This window comes from Amphiura filiformis, chromosome 3, assembly GCF_039555335.1.
Source record: "Amphiura filiformis chromosome 3, Afil_fr2py, whole genome shotgun sequence".
Lineage (NCBI taxonomy): Eukaryota > Metazoa > Echinodermata > Ophiuroidea > Amphilepidida > Amphiuridae > Amphiura > Amphiura filiformis.
In genome coordinates, this window is record NC_092630.1 from 39,217,024 (window position 1) to 39,224,459 (window position 7,436).

The window sequence follows — 7,436 nt, forward strand, 5'->3', positions numbered from 1 at the left end:
AGGAGGGTGAAAGTGCATATAGGAACAATGCCAAAAACTACGTCTATGGAGTAGAACAAACACCAGGTGAAAACATAAATGACGTTCTGCAAAAATGCTGGAAAGAAGATTTTGGGTTAACAGAAGAAGAAGAGGAAGGTGTAATATCTGGGGTTGCAAATGCTCATCGGCTACCATCCAAAGAGGCGAGACGTGGTCCACAGCCCATCATAGCTCGATTTTGTTACATGGGTGATAGAAACATGCTCCTTGAAAAAGGTAGAACGCGACCATTTATTGAAGACAAGATACCAGCAAGTGTTTATACGGATCTTCCACCAGAAATGAAGAAGTTGAGAGGTGAACTGGCTACAAAAGCAAAAGACTTAAGAAGACAAGGAAAACAGACCAGAATCAGAGTGGTGGGTATAAAAGTGCTTCTGGAGTATCGGGAACGGCCACAAAGAGGGCAAAGAGGAGGATTGTGGACACTATATTCATAACTCTTGCATCTTAAATTAAAGATAGAAAATAATGACATTGAAAAAAACAAACAAACTATAAAAAAGACTGTTTGCTGGTCACATAGTTAACATGGTTAAGATCGTCTCTGTGCAAGTGTTTAAATACATTGTCTTTATTAAAATGTGAAATAGTGCACTGACCATGCTGACTGTTGAAACTGTAAGCAGCATATTTTGTATTTCCAGGAAAATAATTTGTGAATGTTAACTTTGTTTTTTCCATATTGAAACTATTTGATTTTATGATCCAAGTAAATAATATGATGTATACAAGATATTAAAATGTTTCAGGTGTGTTTTGCCAAAATGTATATTGATGTCAAACCACAAAGTTTCTCAGGTTTTAATTTTTTTCTGATCTATAGACCAGTTTGTCCTGGTTTGTTAAATGTTATCAAGTAAATGAAAGACTTTGGTTTGGTGACAAATACATTTTAACTTTCTTATGATTTGCAAATGTTGTGATGTGAAATAATGCACTGTTGTTAGAACTTTTGTTTTGTATTTCCATGAAGATATTCTGATTTAAAAGAAAACAAGTTACTGTTTTCCACATTGAAATGATTTTTTTTATGATTTTTCTGCTGTTAAAGATTTTGTAGGTCCGTGTTGTTTATTATCATTATTTATTTTTAATAATTTTACCAATGAAGAGTATGAAAGCATTTGCATTGGAAAAAGAGATTTGGGAAAACAAATCAGAGGTGGATGTAGATTCCCTATAGAGTAATTTATTTGTGACTATTTTAATTTCTATTTAAATGCCTGGATATGTTTTGCATGTATAAATTGACATGTTTGTTTTGTGTGTGTTGAAAGCACACCTGGTTTTACTTTCAAGAACAGTCACTGAAGTTTTGCATGATTGGTTCTCATCCAGGCCTATAGGTGATGGTATAGAGGTCATAGACCTTTGGTTCTCTTTTGGCCTTCGTGCTCATTCATGTGTAGGAGTATCCCCTTTTCTATTATTACACTATTATGAATGAATGAATGTTTATGAATTAATGTCTGTTGGTATACTCATTTATTGCTTGCATGATCAGACTTAGACTATGCCATAGTCGATTTTTGATAAATAAAAATGTTATTAATCATGATGAACGCATTCAGTTGAACTCGAAATTATACTGATATTTAGTACATCAAAATACTAGTATAAAATGGTTATGAAAAAGTTTAGGCTATATAATTATATTTGTGACAGTAAAAGTAAAGTATAGGCCCTACGTAGGCTTATATTATTGAATGCAACATATCATAATGGCATAATTATAATGACACTTCAATACTGAACAATTCTAATTTTAGAATCTGCCAGTTTATTATCCGAAAAACCGACTATGGACTTTCACTTTTAAGCAGAACTTTACCCCGGGACTCACACACTGTCAATCATACTTGTTTATCAATAAAATCTAACCACAAGACTAAGCATGGCGGTACAATACGCGCTAGATGCATACGTTCATCCACCAGCACAAAAGCGCCGCATTCCCTAGATAGTTGTGTACCATGTATAGTTATAATGGTACCAGTACGCGTCGGGAGGATTTAAACAATAACGAGATCTGGGCGACCAATCACAAGCCAGATTCATTTTTAAAGATGCATTACATCATCACCAATTTTAGTTAGGCCAGAAATTGGCCTAACTCTCAAGGCAAAGTCAGTAGTCCACTTGGGAAGCTAACAAACAGAGGGCGTACGGTGACTGAAAAGATCAGTTGTGAAAATCTATCAATTGTGCACTCATTAATTAAATCAGAGTTTTAAGCTTAAATGTAATAGCCAGAGTAGTGCACAATTGGCAAGTGGACTACGGAGAAGTCTAGATCAGACTCGGGTTTGTTGATCTCGATATTCTGTATTAGAATATTCTAACTTGCATAATGGTGTAATAAATGAAATTAATTTTGTTTTGAAAAGGAACATCTTGAGATAAGGGTTTTGTTTATTTTTTATTTTTTCTCTGCCGGTATTTCATGTTTGTTGATGATTCTCTGGTCTAGGTGTACTAAGTACTAGTTGTTACTCCTGTTATATGTATATATGTTTGTTCTCTGTTCTTTATTAATATTATTATCATTTATACTTTTTTTTAATTTTTTTTTAGGATGGTTGTAATTTCCTATAATATTAGGTGTACACGTATATCTTTTGCAGGCATGGATGATGTGACAAAGAAAACTGACTATGGATAATAATGTAATAGTTTGCTCTTTGAATAGTAGGGGTTTACGTGATAAAATGAAACGTAATGATGTTTTTCAATATTTGAGAAAGAAAAAGTTCGGCATTTATTGCCTTCAAGACGTACACTGGGATAAACAATGGGATAACTTAATAAGGGCCGAATGGGGTTACGAATGTTACACTGCTTGCAATACTACAAATTCAGGGGAGTTGCAGTATTGTTCAACAACAATTTTGAGTTTCAGATTAAGAATGTGGAAAAAGATAACATGGGGAATTGGATTGCTTTAAATATGAATTTGAATGGTATGGATGTTACATTGATATGTGTTTATGGTCCAAATGAAGACAAACCTGAATTCTATGACAAATTTGAAGATATTATTACTACTTTTGCAAATCCACACTGTATAATTTGTGGAGATTTTAATCTTGTTCAGGATCCAGATAAAGACACTTTTAATTACACTAATGTAAATAATCCACGTGCCAGAACAAAGATCTTGAACTTAAAAGAAACATATGACCTGTGTGATCCTTGGAGAATTTCAAACCCTGAAATTAAACGTTTTACATGGCGTAGAACTAACCCAGTAAAGCAAGCCAGACTTGATTTTTTTCTGTGCTCTTCAGAAATGCTGAATATAATAAATAATTCTGATATTCTGCCTGGTTACAGAACAGATCACTCTTTGATTGTTCTTGATTTAAACTGCGGTGGTTTTAAACATGGAAAAGGTTCTTGGAAATTAAATAATTCTTTACTGGAAGAGGCTGAATATATTGAAACAATAAAATCTTCGATCCAAAATGTTAAAGAGATATATTCAGTTACTCCATACAATATTTATGAACTTAATAACATCTCTCCTGTGGAATTGGAGCTTATGATTAATGATCAGTTATTTTTTGAAGCCTTGTTACTAGAAATTAGAGGCATAACAATAGCTTATTCTTCCAGGCGAAAAAGAAATCTTGACAAAACAGAGGTGAATTTGACTAATTTGATTCAGGACCTGGAAACTGAACTTGATGAAAAAAGTATTGCTGATCCCAATTCTGATGTTCTAAATAACATTAGGACTAGGCTAAAAGAAGCAAACTCAGATTTACAACAGATAAGAGATACACGTTTGAAGGGTTCTTTTATGAGATCAAAAGCTCTTTGGATTGAGCAAGGTGAAAAACCGACCAAATATTTTTGTAACCTGGAAAAAAGAAATTACATCAATAAGCAAATGCGTAGTTTAGAAAAGGTAAATGGAATTCAAGTACATTCTCAAGAGGAAATAATGGATGAAGTTAAAACTTTTTATGAAAACTTGTACAAAGCAAGAAATCATGAGGGTTCCATTTGTGATAATCTTATGATTAGAAAGCTTTCGGCAGAAGAGTCTTATGCTTTGGAGGGTAAGATTACCCAAGAAGAACTAAATTTGGCTCTAAAGAATATGAAAAAATAACAAATCTCCTGGTTCCGATGGCTTTACAGTCGAGTTTTATAAAACCTTTTGGTCTGATATAGGTGTGTTCCTTCTTCGTTCTATAAATTATGGTTTTGAAAAAGGTGACTTGTCAAAAAGTCAAAAGCATGGACATATTTCTCTTTTGCCGAAAGGAAATAAACCCAGACAATTTATTGGGAATTGGAGACCAATTTCATTATTGAATGTTTCTTACAAACTTGCTTCATCATGTATTGCAAACCGTATTAAAACTGTTTTACCAACTGTTATTAATGAAGATCAAACTGGCTTTGTGGCAGACAGATATATTGGTGAAAATATTCGGCTGATATATGATTTACTTAGTTATACTGAAATCTCCAATATTCCAGGTATGATGTTATTAATTGATTTTGAAAAAGCTTTTGATACGGTATCTCACAATTTTATCAGAAAGACTCTTGATTTTTTAATTTTGGTAAAGATGTTATTAAATGGTTTAATACATTTTATAGTAAAATCACTTCATCTGTAATAGTAAATGGTCACATATCTAACTCTTTTAATATTTCTGCCGGGTGCCGGCAGGGGACCCTATGTCCCCTATATCTTTGTTTTATGTGCTGAAATCTTGGGTTCCATGATCCGATGTAATGAGTCAATTAAAGGAATTGTAATAAATGATATGTCTTTTAAGCTCTCACAATATGCTGACGATACAACCTTAATTCTCGATGGAACTTCCGAATCATTAGAGCATGCGATGAATACATTGAATGATTTTAAAGATATGTCCGGTCTCAAAATCAATGTAAAAAAGACCTCTGCAATTTGGATAGGCTCAAATAAGCACAGGAAAGAGCCAATATGCAAGAATTTGAAATTAAATTGGCATTTTGATGGTATCGTTGACATGTTGGGAGTTACGTTTAGTACAAACCTATCTGATATGGTGGATGTTAATTTTTAACAAAGCATTGACATCAATGAGAAATCAAATCTTGATGTGGTCAAAACGTAATATTACTGTGCTTGGTCGTGTAGTCGTAGTAAAATCACTCGTACTTGCAAAGCTAAATTATATTGGTCAAATGTTGCCAAATCCAAATTCTGATTATTTTAAAACAGTAAATGAGGAAATTTACAAATTTATTTGGCAAGGCAAACCAGACAAAATTAAAAGGGAGCAAATGACGCAATCTTATGAAAATGGTGGTGTTAAAATGCCGAATGTTGTAAACCATTTAAACGCTTTAAAAACATCTTGGATCAGAAGAATTGCTTTTGGGGAGCAAAAATGGAAGCAACTTTTTTACTTCACAGCCAATATAACTCGGGATGAAATTTTCATGTTCGGTACATATAGGTTTAAAGACATTAAGGATAGGATCTCAAATAAATTCTGGTATGATACATTATCCTCCTGGTCGCAGGTTATTTATTATCCTCCTGGTCGCAGGTTATTTGTGCTTTCAATAACCAGAATTTGGACTATAACTCGATTGCTAGGCAATATCTCTGGTGGAATGATAAAATAATCATTGGTTGTAAACCGATCCATTACAAACATTGGAGTTTGAAAGGTATTCTGGTGATAAATGATCTTCTTGATGACAATGGTGGCTTTAAAACATTTGATTCTTTTGTGCAAACCTATGATATTCATACCAATTTTATAGAATATTATAGTATTATTCATGCAATTGAAGGTGGTTTCAAATTTAAGCAAAAACTAATGAAGCAAGATGGTTTTGTAAATCCAATTGTAATGGATCTGTTAAAGCCAAACAAAAAGGGATGTAGATTATTTTATGAAATTTTGTTGAAAGTTCAATACAGATCTCCTACAGATAAGTGTAAATGGCAAAGTGAGTTAATGTGCAATTTTACAGAAACAGAATGGAAAGACATTTGTAGTCGCAATTTCAAATTTACAAATGATGTAAAATTAAGATGGTTTCAGTACAGAATAATACACAGAATTCTAGGAACAAATGCAATGTTGTTTAAAATGAATAAACGTCAAAACGATCTATGTGCATTTTGTAATGAAGAGAAGGAGACGTTATCCCACCTTTTTATCAAATGTCCAGTTTCGTCATGTTTCTGGATCAAAGTACAAATATATGTTACAGAAAATACCTCCCATAGCCTATTTGTTACATTGACCCCACTAGATATTATGTTTGGTAAAGATGGTAATTATCTGAGGAATTTAATTATTGTGTTAGGAAAGTTTCATATTTACAAATCAAAAATGAACGAAAGGAAACCGATTTGATCATTTTTAAACAAGAACTGAAGTATTATTATAATACGCTAAAGTGTATGGCTTCTTGCAATTTAAAACACACATTTTGATAAACTTTGGGAAGGCTGGGTAAACATTGTCACGTAAGCCTTGTATAACCCTTTTCATATATTTCATGTTAATACAATTTCTTTTCCTGCCCTGTAATAATTATCTATGCCTTTAGAAATAATTTCTTCATTGTATACCATTAAATATTCATTGTTGTTTGTGCTATATTATTTTTTTTCTCTCTAAAAAATCCGGTAAATTTTATACTTGTATAGCATTGGTAATGTAAGATGTGTTGTGGGAGCTGGTGGATCCATTTTGTATGTTTTTCTTTCCCACCACCAGCTCCAAGTACAGGAATAATTTACAGGAAAAAAAAAAAAAAAAAAAAAAAAAACTACGTCATGCCGGTCACGCTATTGTTCGACTTAAACTACATCATTCGCCATTTTGTAAATATTAACGCATGATCGTTGCTTTGAAGTTTCCACCGGATAGTCTGTGGATAGCGCAAGAGCATGCTTTGACCATGCGCAAAAAAATGAATATCATGAAGATGTTTAAGATTGATTCTTAGATGTTTCAAAATTACCGTCATATTGCATAGATTCATCAAAGAATGGTTTGAAGTACTAACCTTATTTAGTAATTTTAAAAAATCGGGAGAATTTTACAAAATCAATGTTTTTACCTGTCGGTATTACAACTCGTGAAACACATTAGTGATGTGCCTGGGTGACCTAATCTACTAACCTTTAACGTTTCCTCTATGAACTCTAACCCTCCTGCAATATGGCGCCTATTGTCTAGAGTTAAACTACATCTTTCGGTGTGTTACGTAATACTACGATGCCTATCCCATTATATCGATCCCTGGTAGTTGTTGATCACTTTTATACAGGTTGTCGCTGACCAATACGGCCCACATCATTCCATAAACCATTTAACAACAACTTAGTGCAATGTCAGTTTGCATCCACTACAATCGTG